Source organism: Taeniopygia guttata, chromosome 4 (genome assembly GCF_048771995.1).
Source record: "Taeniopygia guttata chromosome 4, bTaeGut7.mat, whole genome shotgun sequence".
Lineage (NCBI taxonomy): Eukaryota > Metazoa > Chordata > Aves > Passeriformes > Estrildidae > Taeniopygia > Taeniopygia guttata.
The window spans coordinates 40877802-40904138 of record NC_133028.1 but is presented as its reverse complement, the minus strand read 5'-3'; the positions used below and the strand labels follow the sequence as shown (position 1 = coordinate 40904138).

At 37.0% G+C, this 26337-nt stretch overlaps 1 long non-coding RNA gene across 1 annotated transcript in view; it reads left to right on the top strand.

Moving 5' to 3' along the window:
* The first annotated feature begins 3618 nt into the window (after positions 1-3618).
* Positions 3619-26337, top strand: part of LOC140683960 (uncharacterized) — a 61820-nt gene continuing 39101 nt past the window's right edge. Inside the window, exon 1 of the long non-coding RNA XR_012055668.1 lies at positions 3619-8446. This is a non-coding gene — a long non-coding RNA (uncharacterized lncRNA). The remainder of the gene's footprint in view (positions 8447-26337) is intronic.

Genomic DNA, 26337 nt, shown 5'->3' with positions numbered 1-26337 from the left:
AATTAATGCAGGGTAAGGCCATGAAGATAATGAGGGGGCTTGAGCAGCTCCCCAGTGAACACAGGATGAGAGAGTCAGGCTGTTCATAGAGCAGACATAGAGAAGAAAAGTCTCTGGGGAGCCCTTGTAGTGGCCAGGGGTTTACAAGAGCTGGAGAGAGACCTTTTATCTGGACAGATAGTGATAGGACACAAAGAATAGCTTTAAACTGAAAGAATGTGCTTTTGATTTATATATTGGGTAGAAATTCCTTACTGTGAGGTTAGTGAGGCACTGGAACATGTTGCCCAGAGAAGTTGTGGATGCTCCATCCCTAGAAATGTTCAAGGGCAGGCTGGATGGGCTTTAAACAACCTGGTCAGGTGGAAAGCATCTGTCCATGATGAGGGACCTGGAACTAGATGACCTTTAAGTTCCCTTCCAATCCAAATGTGATTCTGTAATTCTGTGGTTCTATTTCTGTAATCATGGATCTGTAATCCAGCTAAATGTGGAAAGCTTGGGATTTTCTAGGGTGTTTTTTCCTCTGTGATTGGCTGGTATTTGTAACCATGTGGCAGCATCCAGGGTACTCTGACTCATCTCTCTAGTCCTGATGGAGGCTGGGATTCAGGCTTTTTATTAATAAAATGAAGAGAAGGTGATGGTGGTGGAGGAAGATCATATCCTATGTCTTAACTGCAAATCCAAGTTCCTGCTGTCTCATAAATAATTTTTATAAGATCCCCTCCTGCATCAACTGCAAACATGCACTCTGTTTCAAAGGAGATTTCAGTGAACCTTCTGTTACCACAGCACTGTGCAGCAGGTTATCAGCTGATTCAGTTAAACTCTTCTTCTTAGTTGCAGCCCTTGAGAGTGTGCGTATTACCTTCTCTTATCTTTCAAATCTTTTAATATGGTTCCCAAGCTGTAATTGAACCTCAGTGTCAAATGGAGCCTCACTGTGTTCCAGCCACAGGCACACCAGCCAGGTGCTGTTGCTCTGTATCCAGCCCTCCTCTCATGCTGAACAGGGTTGAAAAGAAATTGAAGACCTCATTTGTGGAATTTGTAATAATGATCTCCCCTGCATTTCGTACATGCAGCTGCCACTTTTTGAAGATCCTGAAAATTAATTTGTTGCAGTTCTATCCTCATGGATTTACTGCAAAAGTGTCAGGGTAACTATAAAGTAAATGTATTCCTGCAAGTGGCAGGCCATTTTCTTTGAGAGGTACCTCTTAAAAGCACAGAAAATCAATTAGCCATCCTTGTATTTCTGGCTTATGTCTTTTTATGTCATTGAGCACCAGATTAAATGCTCCCCTTGGAGTCAGTCCCACTCTAGCACAGTGCTGCCCCACTAGCAGCCATTTATTTTGTCAATAAAATCACAACTCTTTTTTCTTGAAAGTATGGCATTCTTCATTCCCAATAAACACTACTTCTGCCTGATGGAGAAGATTTCTGGAGATTTTGGAGAAGATTTCTGGAAAATTACTTGAAAGGTAATGCAAAATAAGATAATTACTCTAAATAAAAATTTTAAATGATGGCTTGTGGACATTCTAAATATCATCTTTGATTAATGGCTTGAAAAATTAAATAGCAGTTAGAATATGTACAATTTAAATTTCTAGTCTCATAGAAATCTAATCTTAGGAAACTTTCTACTAAGTTACAGACTTTTTTTCTTTCTCATTTAAAGCCTGTTCCAGAAGTGAATTGTGGATCACACTGCAGCACATTAGCTGTCACAGTGAAATTTGGCAACCCTGCCAGAGTACCCACAGTCTATTTTATGGCTTCATAAAATGCCCTATAAACAAACACTACAAATATATAACTGATATCAGAAGTCTTATCCCATAAAGGAATTCCAATATAGCCACAGAACAAGTCCCAGAGTATTTGATTTCCTGCAGAAGGGTATGAGGAGACTGGTGCTGGCTGGGTACAGGGCAAATTGCCAGGGAAGGTTTGTCACTTTGGATTTGAAATATCTGCCTGCCATCATTCATTGTGCCAGGGTGCAAATTTCCAACACATTATAACCTTCATGCTCGTGTTTGGGCATTTGGTATTTTCACATCATGGCAATTTAAGTGATGTATTGATTTTGAGAGTTACTTCACTTTTCACCTATTTTTAGAATGTCAATTAACCAGAACAATATAGGGCCTTAAATTTTCTTAATCAGTCTTACTGGAGACCTGAGTATGACATGGACACTATAAAAGTGTCTCTGAGGGATGTTATGCAATGTGAGCTTATTCATTTTATTTCACTTGTATCATGCTCTGATAGAGGTGAGATAAGGTAGCTATGACTTAGCAGTGGGAATTTGGTACTTCACAAGGGGATTCAGCTCATTTAAGAAGATTCCACTTATGATGTGGTCACTCTTCTTTTAAATCCATGTAACTCTGTAATGGGAACTAAAAACAGTGTTTCAGGTCTCATCTCATCAGGAAAATGAACTGCAAATCCTGAATGCTCAAGAAATAAGATCTCAGGTGAAAACACTCTTACTTAAACTAAATTGACATTTATTTAGTGTAAATTATGAATTTTAGTGCCTGAGAAATGGAGAAAACACACCAAAAAAAGAGGAAATAGTTTTTTGGAGGAGAGGATAAATTCCTAAGTGACACATTCACCCCTCAACGTCAAAGTCCTTTGGAGAAGATGAGAATGAAAAGAGGCTATAAAACTTGGCTATGCTTTTGTTAAGATAAAAAAAGATAAAATTGTATGTAGCTTTCCAAGAGTCTGTTAGCAAACTTTTAAGAAAGAAACTCAAAGAAATATTTAATTAATTCAGCAAGACAAATTTTGTGGAGTATTTCCCTGTGTATGTGTACATATAAGGAAATTTTAAATAAATTTATCTTAGGCTTTACAAATAAAACCCCATGACATTAAGCAAAAGCATAAAACTGAAATAAGCATGATAAAGCATGGTGTCTGATGAAACTAATGTGAAAATAAATCTAAACAGACCCAAGACTGCCAGAGGTCTGCACACAGTTGAGAGAGTCAGCATTAGTGTAAGTCTGACTCCCTGAACACAGTAAATCTGGACACAGGCTGAAGAGGTGATGAATGCTTTTTTTTTGCAGCATTTCTCTCCATCATGGCCATTCTCCCTCCAGCAGTAATAGTGGGAAGGGAATTCTGTCATGGATGCATGGGATCCATAGATCTGGCCATGGATCCAATGCATCCACATATCTGTGTCTGAAGGAGCAAACTGTAACAGCAGCAATTTAGAGAACGTCCTGAACAAAATAAAGAAAATTACCTTTGTGCAGACAGAAAGGAAAATCATAGAAATGCTACACATTTTAATATCTAAATCTAACTGCAGTCATTTGTCGTTAAACTCTCTGACTATATGAATGATATTATAGATGATATTAGGCCATTTGCTTGTAATTGCTGCTTCTTATTCTAATCTCCTTAATTTGAAAACTGGCAAAGCCACAGGCTTGCTTATCCCTATTTAGCCCTATTATTTTACTTCCCTGTTGCCTTTGTCTTTTGTTTTTTTTTTTTTTGTTTGTTTGTTTTGGTTTTGTTTTTTGTTTATTTTTCTTCTTCCACTTGGAAAGCTTCATTTAATACTGTACACATGGAAGATTAAGATAGGATCCCTACTGAAGTTGGTCTAGTTGGGCTGGGGAAAGGGAGCTGGTACCAATTCAGTCCTCTGCTCCCAGCTGTTGCTTGTTCTGTTTCTGCATCATCTCCAGGGTCCTCCCAGCACCAGGCACCCATCACCAGTCCTCATGCCTCCTCAGGAGCTCTCTGCCTTTCCTTGTGAATTTCCTTGTGTTTAGTTCTCTTCATCTTTTTGTTTCCCTTGCCTTCTCCATTGGTAGCTCTTGATTTCAGGGTTTCCTAGCTCAGGGTACAAAACATGCCTGTTGAAATTCTCATGCTGACTTCTCCCAGTTCACATCTGCCAATGCAGACTTCACATTCACCACATTGCCAGCTGAACTTCTCCGTGTTATTTGTAGCCATGTTTATGATAGAGCTCGCTGTTGAATTGTTCAAAATGCCTGGCATATGTAAGAATTCTGTATTCTTTTCATCCTGCAGTGACTTCATCCTTACCTCCTTGGCCTTCTGCTGTTTTTCTTCCTATATGCAAGCATTCCTTCAGGATGTATTATAGCAATTGCTCCTCTAGCTGTTTTGTGGGTTCTCACTCAGTTCTGTCCTGGATCTTTTTGTCTTTCTTAAATTTGTTTCTCATCCACTGCCCATCTCAACTATTGCCTCTAGGAGCATGAATCACACATCTGCCACTCCCATCTTGTAACTTCACCATTAACTCAAATTCATCCCAGAGCTCTGAACTTTTTCAAACAAATCTCTCCTTATTTCCACATTCCTCACTCATTATTTGTGAGTCAAGATTGCAGACAATTTGTCACTTTCCTATACAGTGTAGGTCCTCATATGTAAACCACATATGAATCCTACAGTAGTCTCCCTAGAGAAATATTCACATTTCCAGCTAAAACTATCCATATCCAGGCCATTTTGATTTTTAGCAACCTCCTTTTCCCTTGCCTTCCATAAATAAAATTTTGTACTGCTCATTCAGAATTTGTAGAAAAAAAACTGATTACTTTAAATGTAAGAAACTTGTATTCTTATTCAAGACACCTGAATGATCTGTTCTCCTCTAGTTAGGTATTTATTGCCTTTCATTGAAGAACTAGAACTTTTTGAGTTGTTCACTTTTTAAGTTTCTATATTTTCATACCTCTCCTAGGCTGTACCTCCCACGTGAGGGGAAAAAAAGCACCTTGTTCATCAGATTACTGTTGCTCAAGCATTGTTCTGTTTCTTGATGTAAAGTTAAAATAACACATTAGCTATTTAATGGACACGTCGAGTTCACTGTCCCCTAGGATTGCCCCCAGGGTTCTCTATGCACTGTGTCTCACCTTCTACCTACATGAGAAATTGATTAAGAGTAATATCTGGTTTTGATGAACAGCTTCTCCTGCAGTTAGTTCTTGGTCCACACCTAGAGTCTTTGAAGTACACAACTAAAAGAGCTGTCAAATAAAAGTGATTGTTGAGAGGTTTTTGTCTGTCATTCCCAGTAGTCTACCTAGTGAAGGAATAAAATGAGTTTGTCCTTCAAGACAAACTGCAGGAGTGTGCTGCTTTGATCCATGCAATAAGGTATTCCACTGCATTCCTCATCCTCCCAAAGCATCTCAGAGCTTTCAATACAGAAAATGCATATAGCACAGAAATCTGTTACCATAAAACTTTAATTAACTGTTCCTGGTTCATGAAGTAAGTTTGAATTTATACCAGGATGAATATCTAATTTACTGAATTAAAAATATACAGTATCAATTAGTTACTCCTAGTATACAATAATAATCAGTTGATTTCCAGCTGACATGGCACTTTCTCTGCATCATTAAGGTTTACATCAATTTTCATTCTCTTATCTATTAAATCTTCCTCAAATACATAATGTAATCAATTTGCCTATTATTAAAAATTACCTCAAATTCTTTCCAGTATTGTTTTATTCATGGATGACTTGAAAATCCTTAAAGATTACTAAGATCAGACATTTTTGGAAAAGAAAATCTATAAAGATTGCAAGGACTTTTTCCTTCCCATTTGAAAGAGCTACTTAAGGAATAACTTTCTCCCTTTTTTAATGAATATGCTCTTTTAGTCCACTCGCTGACCTGTCTCACTCTAAAAATCTGGACATTAACATACCCCACTAAATTTCAATTGGGTCACTTTAGAAGTGCATAGGAAGTTGTTTTACTTAGAAACCTTGGAAAGAAGAAAATATAAACATGCAATAAAGTTGTTTAAAAAGCTAAAAGGTTCTTTTAAAAATTTCAGTTCATGGATTCTTATCAGTTCACAGAAGGTGAAAGTAGATATTCTGTCCAATAGAAAACATACTAGAGAATAATAATTTTTTAAAAAACTCTACAGTGAAAATGAGATAATCTGAAAATAATAACAAAAATTAATAAATTGCTTTGTAACTTAATCAGGATTTTCAACCCCATAAAAATATTTATAGTCTTTTTACTCATTATCTCATTACCTTAGTTTGAAATGTAAAATTTTCCTAAAAAGTGATTGAGACAGAGTTTTCCTTATAGAGATGATATAAACAATAATGATTTTCATTTACAAAGAAAAAAAAAAATGAGCCAGAAAACCCCCATATAATAACCACTTCTTAAAGTACTGGGAGAAGCTAAAGAGAACCTCTTCAGGCTGAATTCTCTATTGGTTGAGGAATTTAGTTTGTCTTTGCCTACTCCTGTTCTCACTCTTTTAACATCCTGAAGCTTTTTGGACATCATATATTATAACAGCTCCAATTCGTCCTACTACCAGCTATTAAAATGCCAGATTTGACTTTTATCCTTTTAAATTTGTTAGTACTTACTCGAAATACCAGGTGCAATTTTTTTGTTGTATTATTTTCAATACTAAAAAGCCCTCCAAGTATTTTGAGTCCCCAAAACCTTAATGGATGATGAACACATAGAAACTCATTAAAGATTTGCTGTGTTTTTTGGAAATATTTTGGAAGAAATTCTGAAATATTTTATTCTAAGGATTGGTATAGATGGTTTTTTTCTGATGAGTTTGTATAAACTTGGAAACAAGTTGTAGCTGGTAAATTCCTTACACATGAACTGAAAAATACTGTGATAAATATATTCTGTGATGGTTTGTTTTTTTAACCTCACGTCCAAAAGATTTCTAATTTTGGAAACTTGATTAGTGCAAGTTAATATTGTGACATTCTTCCAAAGAACTTAAAGGAACATCCCTGGATGGGAGGCAGCAATTAGATCAAACTAAATGGGACACTCATTCAGATAACTTATGGGGCCATTACATTTAAGAAGTAACAGCATCTGGTAATATTAATGGACATAATTCACTATGAACAATAGGTTTTCTAGATAGTTCCATTCTGAATAGTCAGCATAGGATTTTTTTCTTTTATTTTTTCTAAGCATTTAAGATACTTAGGTGTATCTTATAACTTATTAATTAAATTGTTTAAACAGAAACTCCTTGCATCTGTTAATTTTCCTCTCCAGGATGTAATAAGTGGGATGTCATTTTTGCTTATGAACGACCTTATCTTAAAAGAAAATAAAGATCAGTTACAAGATATTCCAAAACCTGATTTTGAGTAAAATGGAATTATGCTAAAAATTTCTGATTACTAAACTGAAATATTTAGAGTCTGTACATAGTCAGAAACACAGAATATATGAGACCTTGAAGGAATCACTTATTCAACATGTGAGGAGGTGTAAGAAGGGAGAGGATGGAAACACCTGTCAGCAGCAACATTTCTGGTATGTCAGCTGGGGCTGAAAACAGGTGCTGGGTGCAGATATGCAGGTGCAGTATCTTGCTGTACTAAGAGCAATGGGTCTTTGAGCTCTCCTGTGTGGTGATGTGTGGTAGCAGTCAGCTGGTGTGCAGAGCCAAGAACCAGGAGCATCCCTTGTGCCAGAGACCTTCAGGCCTCAGCTGGCATTGCCAGCAGCAGCCTGGTGCCCTGTAGGTCTGGAGAGAAAAAACTTACTGACTTTGTCTAAAAGGAGGACAAAATAAATTAAAAAAAAAAAAAAAAAAAAGACTGGGATGATCTTGAAGGTCTCTTCTAACCTAGTGATTTTGTGACTCTGTGGCCTTTCAAAGGCATTGATATCAAGCTGATTGATGTAAGTTTACCTTTGTAGTACTGTGCCTTAATTCTGTTTCAGGGAGAACTCAGTATATGAAGTGAAGATCCTGCTTTGTACATTTTTGTTTCGGTGTTGTGCTTTTCATTTTCTAGCTTGAAATTATAGTTCTGGAGTAATGAGTCAGGCACAATGGTGGGCTTAACTGCTTCTCTTGTATCTGAAGACACATTAATTACATTCTCCATTCAGTTGGGCTTAGACTTGAATGGGGGAAAAAAGTAAATCTTATACTCAGCATAGGAGGCTGGGCACATGTCAGTGGAGGAGAAACTACAGGTTTCCCCTCCTGTAGAGCACTCTCAAGAGAAATGAAAATCACAATATTCTGAGCCTACTGATAATTCTCATTTTGCAGCCTCAGATATCCTAAATATAGTAAAGTCTTTGAAATTTTCTGCTCACAACCAGTGGGGACTTACATACTATATCTATGTGATGTGGGTTTAATTATTGGGGTTTTTACTGAGGAAGATAATGAGAAATGGAATTTTACTGAGCAGTTTTTTTGTGCACTATTTTTCCAGGATTTATTCTTGATGAATGTGGAACTAAAGAAATTTTTAATATTGGGAAATGACTTTTTCATAGTTTTGGATTTGAAATAATTTTCTGTCTCTTCTATTCTTTGTTGAGATGAAAGGAAGCCAATGATTATTGGAATCTTGGGTTCAGAAGTAAGTGGATATTTTATTTTTGTTGTATACCTACATCTGTGTGTATTGTGTGAGTTTCTACTAGGAGATGGCCAACATCACAGGATGATTTGATGCTTTTTGAACTCCACAAAAAATTAATGTCCTTAACATGTTTTTTTTTTTTTAATGCAATATAAACATTTAGAAGCAAGTATCATATTAAGAAAAAACCTAAAACTTTGCCTTGAATGACTTGAATTTTATTTTGTGTAGTAGTAGACAGCAGTTTAAAATGGAAGGATGAGTGACAAAAGTTCTAATATAATTCCATCTGCTATTCTAAACCCTATGTTTGGTTTTACCCTCTCATCTGTACAAGGATAATTAATACGTGTTTCTAATCACTCATTCCTTCTGTTCCAGAGGAATAAAAGAGGTAGCACTTAAATAGGTGTTGAGCTGCATGAAAGAAGTATTTTTGGTGATTAGAAATGGTAGAGAAAAAAGAATCTAATGACAAAAAAATTAACATTAGCAGACTGACATTTTCAAGTGTCTGAATGACACAAAGAACAAGAGAACTATTATACAAACTTGTTTCCTAGAAGAGAAAATGGATTGAAGAAAATTGCTCAGAATGAATTGCTATCAAGTTGAGTTACAGGGGAAAATTAAAAGAGGCTTTACAGAGCAGTCACGGAATGAGGTAGCACATAAAGACTCCAGAGTAGCCATTTATGTCAGGGTTAGTATGTTATAATGAGAGTTGGGTCATTTACTAATGAATAATATATATACATTTACCTAAGGGTGGTAAACATAATTAAACAAACATTTTCCTTGAATCACCTTCTGAAGGCAACTTGCTAGATCCTGCAGAAAAACTGTTGGCAGAAAGGTCAGCTCTGTACATCAGAAGCAGCTCTGCTCCCTCGGGATTCTTTCCCCAGCTGTAGTGTTGACTCTCCGGACCTGCTCTGTACATCTTTTGCCAGAGTAGCTAGATGAGTGACCAAAATGAGAAATTTGGTCACCTATATATTGACAAAAGATAAATGTATTTCCAATAAAGTCTCTGTTGTGGTGTGATTTCCTATACTTGAAGATATGATTAAGCCACAAAGATAATTATTCTTTATTTATAGTAGAAGTGTCAGTAGCCAGAGTGTGGCTGGAACAAGATCAAGCTGAAGTTGCTGCACTGATGTAATGGTATATCACGAACATTTGACCTCATTAATAGTGAAGTTTAACTATTCCTCTATGCCTATTTTAAGTGAAGAAAAAAATTAAAATTTATTTTTATCCTTAGTATTCCAAAAATTATGTAATTAATATCATCTCAAGTCATAGGCAGAACTGCAAGTTTTTTGAAGCAGGTTTCAAACCCTGAGGAAGTTAGAAAAAGAGGAAAATCCAGCAGCTTTTTCAGTTAAATGAATAATAGACCCAGTTGCTGGCAGATTCTTTTCTATTTAATCAAGTGACCTCATTTCCTAATAAGAGACATCTGGAACTAGAGTCCCAGTGCTGCAGCAAGATCCCCCCTATATCAAAGATCAGTAAAATCCAGCAATAATTTAATATACAAATGATAGGACATTGCTCCTCATACTAAAGAACGTTATGACCTGAAGTCTAGGAGCTGGGACATTCAGTAGATGGATGTTTTGTAGCAGAAAATAAGGAGTTCCTTATTTGAGCATTCAGTGGCATATGAAGAAATAATTACAGAAACTGCCATTTGTTTCACCAGGACAAATGTTTGTTGTTTTAAAATGTGTGTTCTGTAAAAGGCGTCCTGCAATTAAATGCTCCCCCACTCATGTTCAGGGATCAAAACCATGAAAAGGCTCTCCCCATGCAAACACCAACAATAGCTACCACATTGTGCACATTTATTTTCAGATGAAAACCTCTCTTGTCTCTTTAGTTAATAATCTCTGCCAATTTGGCCTGATGGATTTACTGCACATCATTTACTGCTGCTGTCCAAATAATCTCTATTCATGCCAATAAAAGACAGTGTCAACAACTGTAAGAATAGCGCACTTGTTTTTTCACCACTCCAAAAAGAAGAGACATCCTGAGTTCAGAGGGATTCTGAAAGAAATAGTGTTAATGAATAGCCTTCCCAGCTGTATTCACTATGGCAAGTGAAAAACCTCCCCAAGTATTGCATAACCCAGCATCGACATCACTGTCTTCCCCAGCAGGCACCTTGCTTGGTCGTGTTAGCATCAGTGCAATTGCACAGGATGCAGGTTAGCACAGAATTGGCTTCAATATCTCTACTGAAGCTGAAAGGTTTTATCCCCACAGACCAACTGATGTTGAAGAAACAAGATAATTTCCATCTATTTCAGCTCTAGTTCATCTAACCCAATGGGAGTAAGTAGTTACACAAACTTTGAGAAACCAGAGCAAGGAGAAAATTAACTGCTGTAACCCTTCACTGATGTTTTTATACTCCAGACTAGAATAGTAACTCCCTTCCTGAAAAAAAAAAAATGCTGCATCCTTCACAAGGGCGTTCCACATTTTCAGAGGAGACCAAATTTTCTTTCATGCTTTCCTCAGCCCTGGACCTCTTGCAACAGAATCTGATTTGGCAACATCCTCTGGTAGGCCACCCACACCATCTGGAGAAGAGACTTTCTGCAGAGTGAATGAAGCAGCTGTAAGAGCATTTTTAGGGAGGGAGATGAATAATGTGGCAATAGAGGATTTGCAGGCATTAGAGATCTTCTCCCAATACCAGGGCGCTGATTTCACTCCCTATTGAACTGAGGCAACGCTGCTTTTTATACCATAGGGCATGGGGATCACTGGACTTTTCAACTACTGCCAGAGGCTTTATGCCACTATATTTCCATGGCTTTGTAAGATCTGCAAAGTATTATTGTTTAAAAGCTCCTTCACAGTGGAGACCCCAATCAAGATAGAAGCTCTGCTTAGTTGTATCATCTTGAACAACATTTATCTTGAACAACAAATATTGAAGGAAGCAGAGATGAGCTTTTTCCAAAAGGATTATAGACACACTAATATTTTCCAGTTAATAAGAGATTTAACTATTAAAAACAAATCCTGTTATTACCTGTTCTTAACTTTCATTATGAAGAAGCAAAAAGTACCATTTTGGTACTCATTAAAACAAATTATGAATTTCAAGCTTTTGATTTGCAGATATTATGGCTGTAAATAGGAAATAATTTTCATTTCATAAATATTAGATTATTCCTGAGTCCTGAAGATAGCTAACTTCTTGTCATTGCTTTATTAATTTCATTCAGGAACAGTGGGGCCTTAGGAACAGTACTTTTCACTTATTTTCTATTTTACTTTTCAGCATTCATTTTTCTTTTTAATCCTTTTCTTTCTGATAGGAAAAATAAAACAAATAATCAACATGGCTACATACCTGCTTTCCATTGCAACCATATTGTTTTAAAATAAACCCTACATACATATATTTACAAACACCATTCGGTGTCATTTCACTCTAATCCACTCTGATCCCAAGACATCTATTGACAAGAACCTGGGTTACCCTTCCCTTCAGAGTCAGGTTGTAACACCTCTTGCTAACACTGTGTGATGGCCTCTGTACAAAAACATATAAATATGTCATGCTGAAAGTAAGGCAACATAAAAAAATCCATATGTAGAGGTAGTTCTACCTGTTATTTTCCTCATGGTTTGTGTATAAAATATCTTTTTCTCAGATGCCCATTTTAAATGTATGTCTCATCTGCTGATTTTTTTCAATCAAAAAAATTCAGTTGAAAAAACAAATGCAAGTCTTTGGAAGAGAAAGTTATTCTTAGCAATATAGGACTATGAGAGATTTTTTTCTTAGTCATAATGAGCAAGGAAACATGAATTAACAATGATGTATAACAATTATCTATACCAAATATTTTTTACTATTCTTCTTATAACCTGTTTTGTGTGAGTGATTCCTTCAGAGATAATTTGCACAAAACAATATCTTAGCATCATAGTCTTTTCAGAAGAGGTCAACTGAATGTACTCTTATAATGCACAAATTTTACTGGAGAAATGATGGTTTTGGGATTTAATGGTGACATTTCATGAAAGCCGGGGGGAGGTATAAATAAAAACCTAAAGGTTTAGTGAAAGTGATAGCTAAAATACATTTTCAGATACACAAGTTTGATCTTTTTTCAATGTATTAAGAATTATCTGAAATTCTTTTCTGGCAATTCTGACTTGCCTAATACCAAAAAATACAATGAAAACCTGATTTTCACACTTGCCTTTAAAATCCCTTACTTAAAAAAAAAAAAAAAAAAGAAAAGAAAAAAAGGGCAGGGGGGACTTATATTGTCCCCAAAGTATTGAGAAATTTTTTCTGTGCCCAGGGTGAAATTCTTAGCTGATATACAAGGTTTGGTGTTTGGTATTTTTTTTTAGTTTTTTCTTGTTTTCTGATTAAATATGATCTCTGGTCAATATAACCCTTTACTATTAAGAGAGTGAACAAGAAAAATTAAAGTCATAAGTGCAAAAACAATGATATTTCAGAGACAAATACTGTTAAATTCCTTTGCTAGTCATGAATGAACAGCATAGAATTTAAATAACTTGAAAATTTCACAGAATCCTCCAGTTTAATTACATGCTGCCTTTACATGGAAGTCTTTGATGACCTCCACCTTCATCATAATGTGCTTTTTTAGCAATCAAACTGTGCCCATATATTAAGAGAAAACTTAAATGCTGCACACTTGCAATAATTCAAGCTGGTTTTTTACTCTTCCTTTTTTATGTTTCATTCCACTGGTATCACTGTGAAGCAACAGAGTCATTGTTCTTCATGTCCTATAAATCACGGTCTTTCCTCATTACACTGGCCATAACCCCCTGGTCCTGTTGAGTTATGTTGTTTACATGATGCTGACAGCAGGAACTTGCTTGAAATCAAGACACTTGTCTTTTATGGGGTTGAACTGTTTTTTTGAAAGGAACCTATGGCTTTTTCAGAGATGTTTCCCTTTAAAGTAAGTTTTATTTCTAGAAAAAAGTTCAAAAATATTAGGGAAAGAGCCCTCTGTTACTTACTCTCTGACAGTATTAAAAAAAAGATACACTATATGATAATGATATATGATTCATTGATCTATCCTACTACAAAGATACATAAATTATATATATTTAATAAATATTTTGTCTTTCTTTCATATGGCCACAAACGCCCACTGAACATCTGGCAATCAAGCAACTATGAAAACTTTGGGGAATTGAACACAAAATCCATTTAGTAATATGCTGGTGTCTAACTGGTATCAAGCTGGCAGATTTCTGCCTGTGACTGTGTATGCTTCTAGCTATAGCATTCTGAATATAATTTAGGATGGGATTGTTTTCTCATTTTGTTTTTTTTTTACCCTAGAGCAGTCATAAATGCATTCAAAGTTTGAGCATACAGTTCTTCCTGATTTAATTAATGTTTCCTCCACAGCAGCTCATTTCCCTAATTGAATGTGACATGTGATTCAGTCCAAATAAAGTAGCTTTTTCATTTTCATGCATTCACCCAAGCCAGTCAAAGACAGTTGACAAACAAGTACTGATTGAGAACTAAGAATATTTTATAAATTTATGTAGAAGTAAATGATAACTTTTTTATTAAATTGATGATTGTAGCACATACTCATGTGTGCATTTTTATTTGTGTAAGGGTACCAATTCATAGGTAAATTCTTGATTTAAAGGGTAAGAAATTCACAAAATCAGATAATATCAAGCTGTGATATGCTGATAGGATACCAAACCATTTTTATTATTTCTTCACATCAATAAAGGTGCATATCTAATCCATTAACAGAAAGGGAAGGGAGAGAAGAAAAGTAAAAAATTAGATACTAAGTGAAAACTATTTCTGTCTTTCTGCTTCAGCCAAGTCTATTCAATCTTGTCAGAAGGACTATTTGCAGATCAGTATCTTCATACCATTGCTTCTCCTTACTGCAAAGTGTTTTGCATGTAATCTGGACAAAATACAGGATGCTGTCCAAACAGGATGTAGAGAAGAGCAGAATGTGTTGGTTTGGTTCTCCAAAGAGGATATCAAATGCAACTCTGAACAGAAAATCTTGGCCTTATTTGACAAGTTTTTGGGAGCAGAACTCATTGCTGAATGGGAAAATATCAAACACCATCTTTTTTACATTTCTCACAAGAAAAGCTAGCATCTTCACTCAGGAGTAGGATCATTTTAGTCTTACGTTTCCTAATTGGTCATTCCTCAAACTCACACCATAACTTGCCCAAGAGTTTCCATATGTATCTGTTAGAAGATTAGGAGGCAAACTCATTTCTCAGTGTAAAAGAGTGATAAGAGATAAAGTGCTGAAGTATTGCCTTTCCTTTGACAAAGAATTGTGGTATGTGAGTACTTTGGAAGGTCTGTTATGCATCTCACCCTAGCACAGGTAACAGCAGTTCAAGTTAGAAGTGCTCCTGCGTCCATTTTCTCATCAAAGTGAAACTTATACAATGGTTGCTCCTATTAATAGTACTGGATTCATACAAGCCTCCAAAAGCCCTGGTGTTCACCATACTGTGGAGAGACACAGATGATTATCATCTGCTTTTTTATACTCAATCAATGTGCAAAGCTGGTCACATGGTACTGAAGGTGCATTCAAAGTCTTAAGCATAGAAATCTTGAGTGTATGAAAGAGAAGGCTTTTCAAACCACACTGCTTTACTTGCAGAAACAGCTTGCCCCACAAAGACCTGCTTAAAACGCATATGAGCTTACATTTTGAGACATTATAATAGAGGATGATTTTAGTTAACTGTAATACTGCTATAAAATTCTTCTCCTACATAGATTCCAAACAGTTGGTTTTTTTGGGTTTTTTTCCCCCTATTTATTCCATAGTAGACATTCAGCACTGGGACAGAACTAGTTTGACTCTCAGTATTTACTATACCTGATTATGCTTACTCTTATTGCTACCATGGTGACTATTCTCCATGTCCCCTGATGCATATTTTTCCTAGGTCAGCTTTTGCCTGGGACAAGATTCTCATAATAATAGCCCTAGGGTACCAGTTATGATTATATCTCCCTAATAGTTTGTTGCCTCACATGAGAATTAAGCAGAAAGCATGGGAATAGTCATCTGTGGAACTTGGTGTCTGGTGTAATATTTCATATCCTGTCTGTAGTTTAAATTGTTCATTTACTTGTAGTTCAGACAGTATATCCAAAGCCCTGACTACTTTAATTTTTATCATATCAATACTATATTATAGCAATGCTATTTGATTGCAACATAAAAAGCATATAAATAGTTCCTGACTGAACTGGGTAGTATGAATTCCAAAGAGTTATCTTGTTTTAGAGAAACCTTAGGTAACTTGAGGATCATTATTGAATCAAATATATACCAGCTTGAATGTGCAGTTCTTTGTCAAAGTGACAAAGGCAGCTAGCTAAAAAGCACAGATCACAGTTTCCTGCAAAATACATTTTTCTACTCAAAAACCAAACCAGTAATGAGTTTGGGTGTTTGTGCTGTCATGGGCACATATATGGAGACAGATATTAGAAGTCTAGGATCCTTTTTTATATCAGCATCCACTTTGAACTTGACAGTATGGATCCTTTGAGGTCCAGAGGACTTTTATCAATACAGACAAGGGCAGAGTTAGCTATCTACTACAGTCAAATACTCTGCTTCAAGTAATATTAATCTTAATTTTTCCCTTGCCAGCACTAGCGTTTTCAGGAAGCCCCAGTTTGGGCATTCAAAGAGACAACCGATTCCCTCATCATGTGTTAATCACATCCTGTGTGCAAGGGCATCCTTGTAAAACATTCTATCCTCTTTTATTGTGTACTTTAAAAATTAATAATGCCTTAGGAAATGTTATATATAGTTCATGAAGACCTGTGTGATGGGTGATTAAAACCTTCTGTTGTGGTGTAACACGGGAAAAGAATTTTTGGGAAGGAAGAGGTCAATCCAGTCAGGGGTCAGGTTTGGATACTGACACTTGGGGTGACCAATTGAAGGTGGACACGCCTCTGAGAACACAGAGGGGTTAAAGTGGAATTCCCAGGAGGACTCGTCCTTCTTTGGTTCCGGTCATCGCAAGGTACAGACCTCCCCCCCAAGTCCAGGCTGGGTGGGGGAGGATGCCCAGCGTGGGAGACTGGAGACAGAGTCCTGGGCTGAAATTGCAGCCGTCCGGGGAGTCCGGGAATTTTAACCCTTTCCTGTGAAATGAAGGCTTTATGAAATATTACTCCTCCTCAATTTGAAAGAAAGAGAGACAGCCTGGGACCTCAGATGTTCAGAGAAGAAGGTTGGGGGGAGATGCTAGAGTGGCTTTTGGCTGGATTCTGCTTGCTTACCATAGACTGAACCACTCCTTCTTTCAGAGGGACTGCATTTTAGGGGGATGCACTGGTGAGCCAAGAGACTTTCTTCAGCAACTACCAGTTCAGGAATGAACAGAGTGAGCTGAGGAGGGTGTGAGGATGCCCTCCATCTTCAGAGAAGAAGAGAAGGAGATCTCTGTCCTTGGACTCTTGGCCCCAGGGGAAAATGGGGGGGACTCTAGTCCCGAAATGCGACACTGGACTGTTGTTCCTGGTGGTCCTTGGCAAAGCATCCTTAAAGGGGCCCTAAAAGCAGTCTCTGTCCATGCATGGTGGTGAGAGCACTGTGACATGGAGAGGAGAATGTCACACTGGCTGGTGTGTCTGGGCAGTGCCATGTGTGACATGGAAACACAAGAGGTGGCAGCTGTGTTTCCTGGGGGTCTATGGTGCAAGGGGGACTCCTCTCTTCCCTGATGGATTCAGTATTGATTATATTGAAGGATGAAAACAGGATTAAGGATCTAAATGGGTCTCACTGTAGTTTGTTGGAGTTGGGTGGTGGGAGGAGGAATGTTTTGGAAGGTTTTCATTTTGAATTTTGTGTGGGTTTTTTTTTCTTTTTTTTTTCTTTTTTTTTTCTTTTTTTCTTTTATAGTATTACTAGTAGTGTAATAAAGTTTTTCTTTTCTTATTACGTTTGGCCTGCTTTGCTCTGTTCTCGATCGCATTTCACAGCATTTTATTGGTAGGTTGCATTTTCATGGGGCGCTGGCATTGTGCCAGCGTCAAACCATGACACCTTCTTCAATAGTCTCAAAAAAAAGTCAGGAGCATGGTTTGAATTCTATCAAATCATGTTTTCACTTAGTATGCCAAGGATGGCTATCGCTCTGATGCTTTTTTTTCTGTTAGTATGAATATGATGGTACAATAAGCAGATGCTGTTCATTACATACTAAATTATATGATATTTCACAGAATCACAGAATATGCTTTGTTGGAAGGGACCCACAAGGAGTCCAGCTCCTTGCCCTGCACAGGACAGCTTCAAGAATCACACCACGAGCCTGAGAGCATTGTCCAAATGCTTCTTGAGCTCTGTCAGGCTGGTGCCGTGACCATTTTCCTGGGGAGGTGTTCCAGCGCCTGATCACCCTCTGGGTCAGGAAACTTTTCCTGATCAAACCTAAAACTCCCCTGACACAACTTCAGATCATTCCCTCAGGTTGTGTCCCTGGTTGCCAGAGAGAAGAGATCAGTGTCTGTCTTTCCCCTTCCCCTCACAGGAAGCTGTAACTGCAGTAATTGCAGTGAGGTCTCCCCACACCCTCTTCCAGGTTGAACAGATTGAGTGACCCCAGTCACTACTCACACGGCTTCCCCTCAAGGCCCTTCACCATCCTCATTGCTCTGCTTTGGACACTCTCTAATAATTCAATGTCTTTCTTACATTGTGTCACCCAAAACTGCCCCAGCACTTGAGGTGATTCCGCCCCAGTGCAGAGCAGAGTGAAACAATCCCCTCCCTGGCCCAGCTGGTGATGGTGGGCTTGATGCACCCCAGGACAGGGCTGGTCCTCCTGGCTGCCAGGGCACAAAGACTCAAGTTCAACTTGCCATTGACCAGGTGCCTTTCCACGGTGCTGCTCTCCCTCTCATTCCCCAGCCTGTCCACACACCCACCCTGTTTCAGGTCCAGAATCCAGCATTTGCCTCATTGAAATTCTAATGGTTGGTGATTGCCCTGTTCTCTAATTTATTCAGGTTTCTCTGCAAGGCCTCACTTCAAGCAAGTCAGCAGCTCCTCCCAGTTTTGTGTAACTGAAAAACTTAGTAATCCCATCCAGTCTAGTGTCTAAGTCACTTCTGAAGACATTGAAGTGCACCCCCCTACAATGGGCTCCTGTGGAACTCCAGCAGTGACAGGTCACCAGTCTGATGTCACTGCATTCAACATAACCCTTCCTGCCTGATCCATGAGCCAGTTGCTCGCGAATCATGTAACACAGTTATCCAGCTGAGTGCTGGATATTTTTTCCAGAAGGATACTGTGAGAGACGGCATCAAAACCTTTACTGAAATCCAAAATTAAACAAAAATCCAGTACCTGGAAATTTAAGCTAGATCAAATCAAGCTAGAAATCAAGAGAGGAGTTCTGACTTTGAAGCTAATGGACTTTGGAACCACTTGTGAAACAGTGCAGCAGTTTCTACAGAATTCTTGATACTCTAAGTCAAGACTGGGTTGTAATTGTTATTAAGTTTTAATTAAACATGAAATCAATAATCAAACCAAGGTCTGATGTTAGGCACAATATCTAGCAATTCTTTCTGGCTCCAGAACTTCTGAAATACATGTTGTAAAATAAGGTTTATTTTCAAATCTATTCACACAGCAGTATTTGTTTGTTCTTTCTTGCTGTTACTCTTCTGTGCTTTCAGAACATTCCTAGGAGACAGTCTAATACCATTTTAGTCACAAAGCAATTTCCCTCCTGGTGGAAGAAAATTTCTTTCTTCTCTGAAAAACAATAGAAACACAAAGGAAAGGAAACCATTCCCTCAAACTATATATATTTTTTTTTTCTTGTATTGTATTGTTAACCGGATCACAAAGCTTCAAGCCACTCCATACAGCTTTCATGGAGTATTATGGAGATGGAAACTAAAACAATGAAAATACAGCCATATGTCTGAAAACAGAAGACAAAATTCTGCTCTCACTTTACACCAAGACAAACTCAGAGCTGCTACTTCAGAATACATAGATTTTCCATATATTTCCTTCCAAAGCCTGAAGGCAGGGTATAGACCATCATAAACAACAACAAAAGAGTTTTTAAACATAGTCTTCAGTAATTATTGCACATATGTTCTTATTCCACAGCATCTTCCTCCTCTAAACTTCCCGAAGTAAACACCCATAGATTTACAGAATCCTGAAACTCTGTTGCGCCATGCAGATACTTTTGTCTTAAATTGCAGTGACAGGTAACTCTAAATGTCTCAAGAAGCCCAGCTCTTTTCAGTGGCACTTACAGCTCTCATCATAATTTCTTTTGTTCTACTGGCATTTATTTCTTTATCAAGAACTGCAAACAGTTCTGGAGGAAATGTTCTGCAGACTTTGGAAACCTGTTCCAAACAGCAGGTTGCTCTGTTTCCTACATTACACAAAACTGAACTGATAGTAGATTTCCATATGGTCAATTTTTAATGACTTCTGTGCCCAGATGCATCTATTCTGAAAGTTCAAACCACCAAGTAAGGCTGGAAGGTGAAATAAACATAATGCACTGTAACAATGGGTCAATAGTCATCTGCATCATGGGACCTGTGAAGGTTTCACTGTATTCTCTGACTGATCTATGTAGCCACTTTCCACTATTTAATCAAATGTTGTAGTAGAGGAAATATGTATTAGTTGCTGCAAGTCAATATCAATTTCTGCAAAATTTTATTTCTTACTCTTCCTTTTTTTATTTATTCCATAGCTGTAGATAGAATTCAAATTATTGTTATTAGATGATGAGATCTATCTCTGAATAACCATATGCAGATGACAGTACACAGTCTACAGTATAGTATAGCATTTCAAATTCAATCTTTCAATTTTTCAAGGCAGCTGCTTCTGAAAGTTTTGTTTCCTTAACCCTCATGACAGACTGACACAGAGAGGCTGCAGATCAGGGTGCAGAAGTTACAGTTTCTTTTTCAGCACAGATATTAATCCAACTTTCTGCTGAACATTATGTACTTTGTACAACTCATTACAGTAGTGATAATCAAATAACTGGACTTCTAAGAGCAGTGGTGTTTTTTTCCATTGGTATGTTCTTTGAAAAATTTAATTAGCATAAACTTTCCCTTTTATGTGGGGTTTGACTTTTCTGGGTTTGATTTTAGAATTCTGAAGAGTTTTTTGCAATTCTTCCTGCATGATCAATCCACTGTCATCATGAAAGAAACTGTGGATGTTCCATCCTCTGCCACCAGATCTCCATCTGTGACTTAGGATTTCTTATGACATCTGAAGTGGGTTTAGCCATACAAACTTCTCAGACACATCTGTTTAATTGTTCCTATGTGATGAGAGAGATCCACAATATCCCTGAAAGAAGACTCGGTTGAACAGCACAGTATCAATAATCCACCTTTATTAAAGTCTTCCAAAAATTCTCTTTGGACTTCTGTCTGTCAGAAAAAATAGCATCAATCAGAAGCCTTGCACAGCAGTTGCCTAAAATTAGTTTGGGAGGGAGAGGAGTGGAGAGGGGAAAGCAAATAAAATCCCAACCAATTGAGAACTGATTTTAATAAAAAGCTTGATATATGATGAAGACACTACTCTGAGGATTAAAGAAGATAGAAGTCTTGTGTGGGAATAGAAAACTTCTATTTTGTGATTGGTACTGTAGTGAGCTATGAATTCTGGGGTGTGGTTTGACTTGTACCCCAAGTTAAAGCATGAAGGAACCCAAATTTAGCCTTTGCTGGTACTACTGTGATATGACAATTATTTGGAATCTGCAGACACTGGAAGATGTGGGATAACAGACACAACACTGGATTTTTACTACCAGAATGTTAAGTGGGCAGCACATCTTCCTTGTCATTGGCTCCCAGGATGGTCATGGCAGATGTATTATATGGTATGAGATATCCATCCACCCAGGTCAAGGGAACAAAAATTTCTGTCAAGGCCACCCTAGCTCTATCCTTTTTAATTATTCATAACATCAAAAACGGAGAGCCAAAGGAAGGTATTGCCTTCTTCTTCCTGCGTAACAAGTGCAGATATCTTAGTCAATGTCGTCTCCTCAACAATAAATATTAGATATGAACCTGAGAATGCTGGGTTTGAGAAAGATGTGTGGCAAGACAAAATACCTCAAAATTCTTACTAACACAGACCATACTAGAGAAAGTAGGGTGGCTGCCTGTTCTCAAGAGTCCTACACTTAGTCCTGCATCCGTACATTAAAATTTTTTTGTCTCTGAATGGGTTATTATATTATGACCCACCTCTCACTCCAGGTATGTTCTGTGACATTCTTTTATCTGCATGAATGAATTGATTTTTACTGCATGCTTTATGCAGGTTTTAATCCACATGTTGTTATAAAGGAACATTAGTTCCTTTTTTTTCTATTATATCAGAATAGAAAAAACATTAATTTATTACATAAAATGCTTCCTGCCTATGCTCCATCTCTCCAGATATTTTTCATTTATCTCCAGGAAAAAAATAGCAACCATTGCAGATGCTTAGCAAACAAAAAGTGATGGGTCACAAAAATGCTCCTGTTGCTCATTCTGCTCTTGAGAGGGCAAGTGAAAAGCTGTTTGAAATATTTCCTCAATGAAAGATTCAACAGACAATACCACTGAAATTAAAATGTGTACCAAAATCAAACTACAAGGCCTAAGAGAAAAAAGATTTGTGTAAAAGTATCCAAGCTTCAGTGGTTTTTGTTGATGTTGGATCATTTTATTTTACAACATACTTTATTGAATATATGATACTTTTAAATTTTTGGAGCAATGTTAATTTTTGCTTTGTTTATTCCTCTTTCATAAATCTTTTGTGGTTTTGTAACTTTTCTCTGTCACATAGCAGAATTTTAATTTCTAAATGTGTTTCCTTTGGTGCATAAGTAATATCCGTCTTTTATACTTTAGAGACTTCACTGAATAGAGTATATTACAGAATGAGTTTTATGAAAGTAAATGTAGTGTTTGAATGCCATTGGTATCTGATATTTGATATTCTTGTATGTCCTGTGACACTTCATTAAGCAGAAGTATAGGAGGTGAATTATAACAGCAAATCCCAATGTCTGCTAAAACTCAGTTAAGACCTGAGAGATCTACACTTTCTGGGGGCTTTTCTTCTATGCCATGTGTTGAAGTATTGGTGCATTTTCAAATCCTCTTAATTCTCTTCCTGATAAAACACCAGACAGAATGAAAAATAAACTCAGGCTTCACAGCTGCATTTTAAATTGTGTAAATTATGGGTTATTGCCTTCTCTATTAATGAATGTCATTAATAAGACTTTCAGCAAACAGCATAGTATGACTCTTCCTTGTTTCCTTAAACCTCATGACAGACTCTGCAACATTTTAACTGTTGATCTACTTGGTAGGGACCTTAGGCTATCAAGAAGCCTTCACTGCCATTCAGTAAATAATTAAATCTTTGCAAAGCATATACAAATTAGTACTTATCCCTCTACTGCTTACAGCTGTTCTGTTTATGCGATACATATAAACAGGCAAGTTTTCTGACTAGTATGACTGAGTATGCTTCCTTCATAAAACTAACTATAAGTATGGTATAATCTGAAGGAAACAGAATGTGGATGCCCTGGCAGGTAAAGATCATCAAACACTGTGTCTTGCTTGTCTTGTCACATTTTTAGAGGTTGAGCTTCTCATTTACCCATCAGTAGCTTCTGGGCAGCAACTTTTCTGTTTGGAAAAAATTCATTGTGCTTTGAAGAGAAAATAATTAGTACCATTAACATTGCCTTCCCATTCATTTCAGATGATGTTGCAGAAATGGTCAGTTTTCAGAGGAAACAGTTATTAAAGTAACATTTTAAAAGTCCAATAAAATGCAACATAATCTAAGCTAATTTAGCAAGTGTTTTCCCTTGCATTTGAAAAACAGAAAGTAACTGGGTTAATTAAGAGAAAAGATTTTATTCCTTGCATATGGATGTCATAAAGGGATAACTGTAGCTAGTTTGTTTTAAAAGAGACTGTGTTTGAAGCCATCTTAATTGCACAACAAATTGTGTGATGCCCTAGAAGTTAGTGATTAACCTTCTCTCAAACAAGAAAAGAATCCCTTTCAGTGCTGCCTGGAGTGATCCTATGCTCTCTAGCAGCATTGAGTTGACCAGCTGCAACAATCTGGGGATGCTGAAGTCATGTGTAGCTTGCTTACCTTGCAGATGGAGTAGCAACCTCAGGGCTCAGCACCTGGCAATTTCAGTTCTCAAAGAGCCACTTGCAGATTCTGTGTCCCAGTATTGGCTCCCAAGCTTTTGTCAATGAGACAGTACTATGTGCCAGCTCTGTGGTACACTTTCTTCTGCTGCATTTCCCAATGTGGAAATCCCAATCCTTCCACAGGCTATTTCTGCCTGGCTCACTGCTGACTCGACTGAACCTCTTGATGAGGTCTTTCCCCAAGCGTTCAGTTTACATCAGAACCTTCAGAGTACATCCCTGCATCTAACAAGACTTTGCACTCACTGTTCCACTTTATTTTGTCCCAGTAGTTCTTCAGAATATTTATTTCCTTCTGTAAATAGTTGGGTTTTTTTTCCTAAATTCAATGACTGTATAAAGCTTCCTCCAATTTCTATTGTGTTGCAAATGTTGCTCATTCTTTGAGCTACAGTCAGTCTCCTATTTCTTGTCGTTATACATTTCTGTTGTGGGTTTTTTGGCCCATTTTACTTTCCTCTCTTCTTTTGCAAATCCAAACAGCATCATAAAAGAGCTAACAACTTAATTTCTCTGTGTTCAAGCTTGGTAACATATAAAACTCAAATAACAAAGAGACATTGACTTCTGTCAATGTGCATAATAAAGCATCATCCAGAGAGATTGAATATGGAACAAAACAAAGCTGGTATTCACTGAAACATGAAGCTGTTGTTACAGTCAGCATTATAACCCTGTATTAAGAAAAAATACTGTAAATTAACACTTATAAGAGATGGAATTAGAAATTGAGGAAATGCAGTTTGTGTTTTATCAGGATGCAAATCTTTCTGTTACTGTATGACTGAGGCACCCTACATACTTTGTTCCTCTAGTCAACCAAACCATTCACAACATGCTGAGCTTAGTGTTGTTTTGTTAGGACAATGATGTGTTGTTGGGCCTGAAGAAAAAGGCAGCTCACATCCATGATTGTCAATAAGACTGACAGCTCGCAAATCCTAAAAAAAAATCTTCTGCTCTGGAAGCTTGTGGTTTAGCAGTTATATATAATATTGTGATGAAGATGACAGGGGTTGCAAGATCATGTCTGTTTATTTACAACTAAGAAGCTTAAACCCAAACATTGTTTACAGTGATGCACAAGCTTAGGAAATTCATTTTCTCTCTCATCAGTTGTGTTTGTTCTGTAAATTGTTTTTGAAGATCCTGTCACAGAATCTGACTTTTACAATTGATTGTGTAGTGGTGTAAGGTCTTTCCCTAATTTAAAGATTTCTTTAGCTAAAATTAAAAAAAAAAAATAAAAGAAATTCAAGTACATAACTTCTCATTTAGTTTGTGGTTTCTGTAGCCTTGCACACTCTCTGAAGACACAAGTGTTACAAATTACCCTTTTGGGATTTGAATATGTTAGCACAAATGAAAACTTAGGGCATTATAGTGTGTAGCTGGATAAACACAAAACAGCATTTCTTTCTAGTAGTTTATGACAGTAATTTATTATTTGTAGTAGTCTTCAACTCATTTCCAAATACAGGGGAAAAAAGCTCCCACAACAAAATTAGATTCAGCTACTTGATAGTATAGGAAAATTATGGCTAAAATGGTGATTTTATGACAGCCATATAGCTTCAATTTTAGCTATTTCTTTTACGTTTTAACATGTTTTTCATATGAATTAACAAGGTCCTAAGAAACTAAATTCAGAGCTTACTAAAAGCCATAAATTGGGAATTTATTCCAAAATCTTGTCTGAAAGTCTATTTCTGAACTTTAAGGCATGCCTTGAGCCTCTATGCAGTGTATTTTTCTCAAATATGAGAAATTAAAGGGATTGTCTTTCACCTTCTTCCTGTAAAATCTTATCAGTTAATTAAATAATACGTAATACTTTGTGAATTTTTAAATCCTTTTCGAATTACTACACTAATTTCACAATAGACATGGGTCTTTATTAATATCAAATATATTTTCACTAAATGCAGACTTAGTAAGAAGATAAATTTGGGGCTTTATCTCTAAATTATTGGTATGGGAACAAAAGCCCCTGCTCCCTCATCTTACCAAATACATAATAATGAACATATAGAATTAATATATTGCCATTTCTCACTCAAGTGAGTTTTGGAAAAGTAAAAAGAAAAGCAGAGCTGGGTATTTGATGCCTGATTGAATACACAGTGTTAAGAACTCAGGCCAAATTTCCAGATGACTGGAAAATAAACACTTGCAAACCATCTGCATTCAAAAAACTGGGAAACCAGGGTCCTGCAGTACATGCATTTAGCTGTGTTGGGAGTACACTGTGGGGAGACCCAGCTGGAAACAGAGGTGGCCATCAAATCTCACGTTCAGATCTCCTATACATAGCCTTCAGGTATGCTGGCACGTAACTTGTTATCATAGTGGCACTTTCTTAAAAGAAGCTTAGTACAAGATCAGGAAAATATAATCAATTGTTGTTGCTTTAGGTGGTAAGTAAATGTTAAAGGACAAAAAGGATTTTATATGTCCTCATCCTAGGTATTCATGTGTGGAGTGTGAAGCTGATTGTGATTTAAACTAAACTCTTGAAAACAGCTTTATTTATAGTATTATT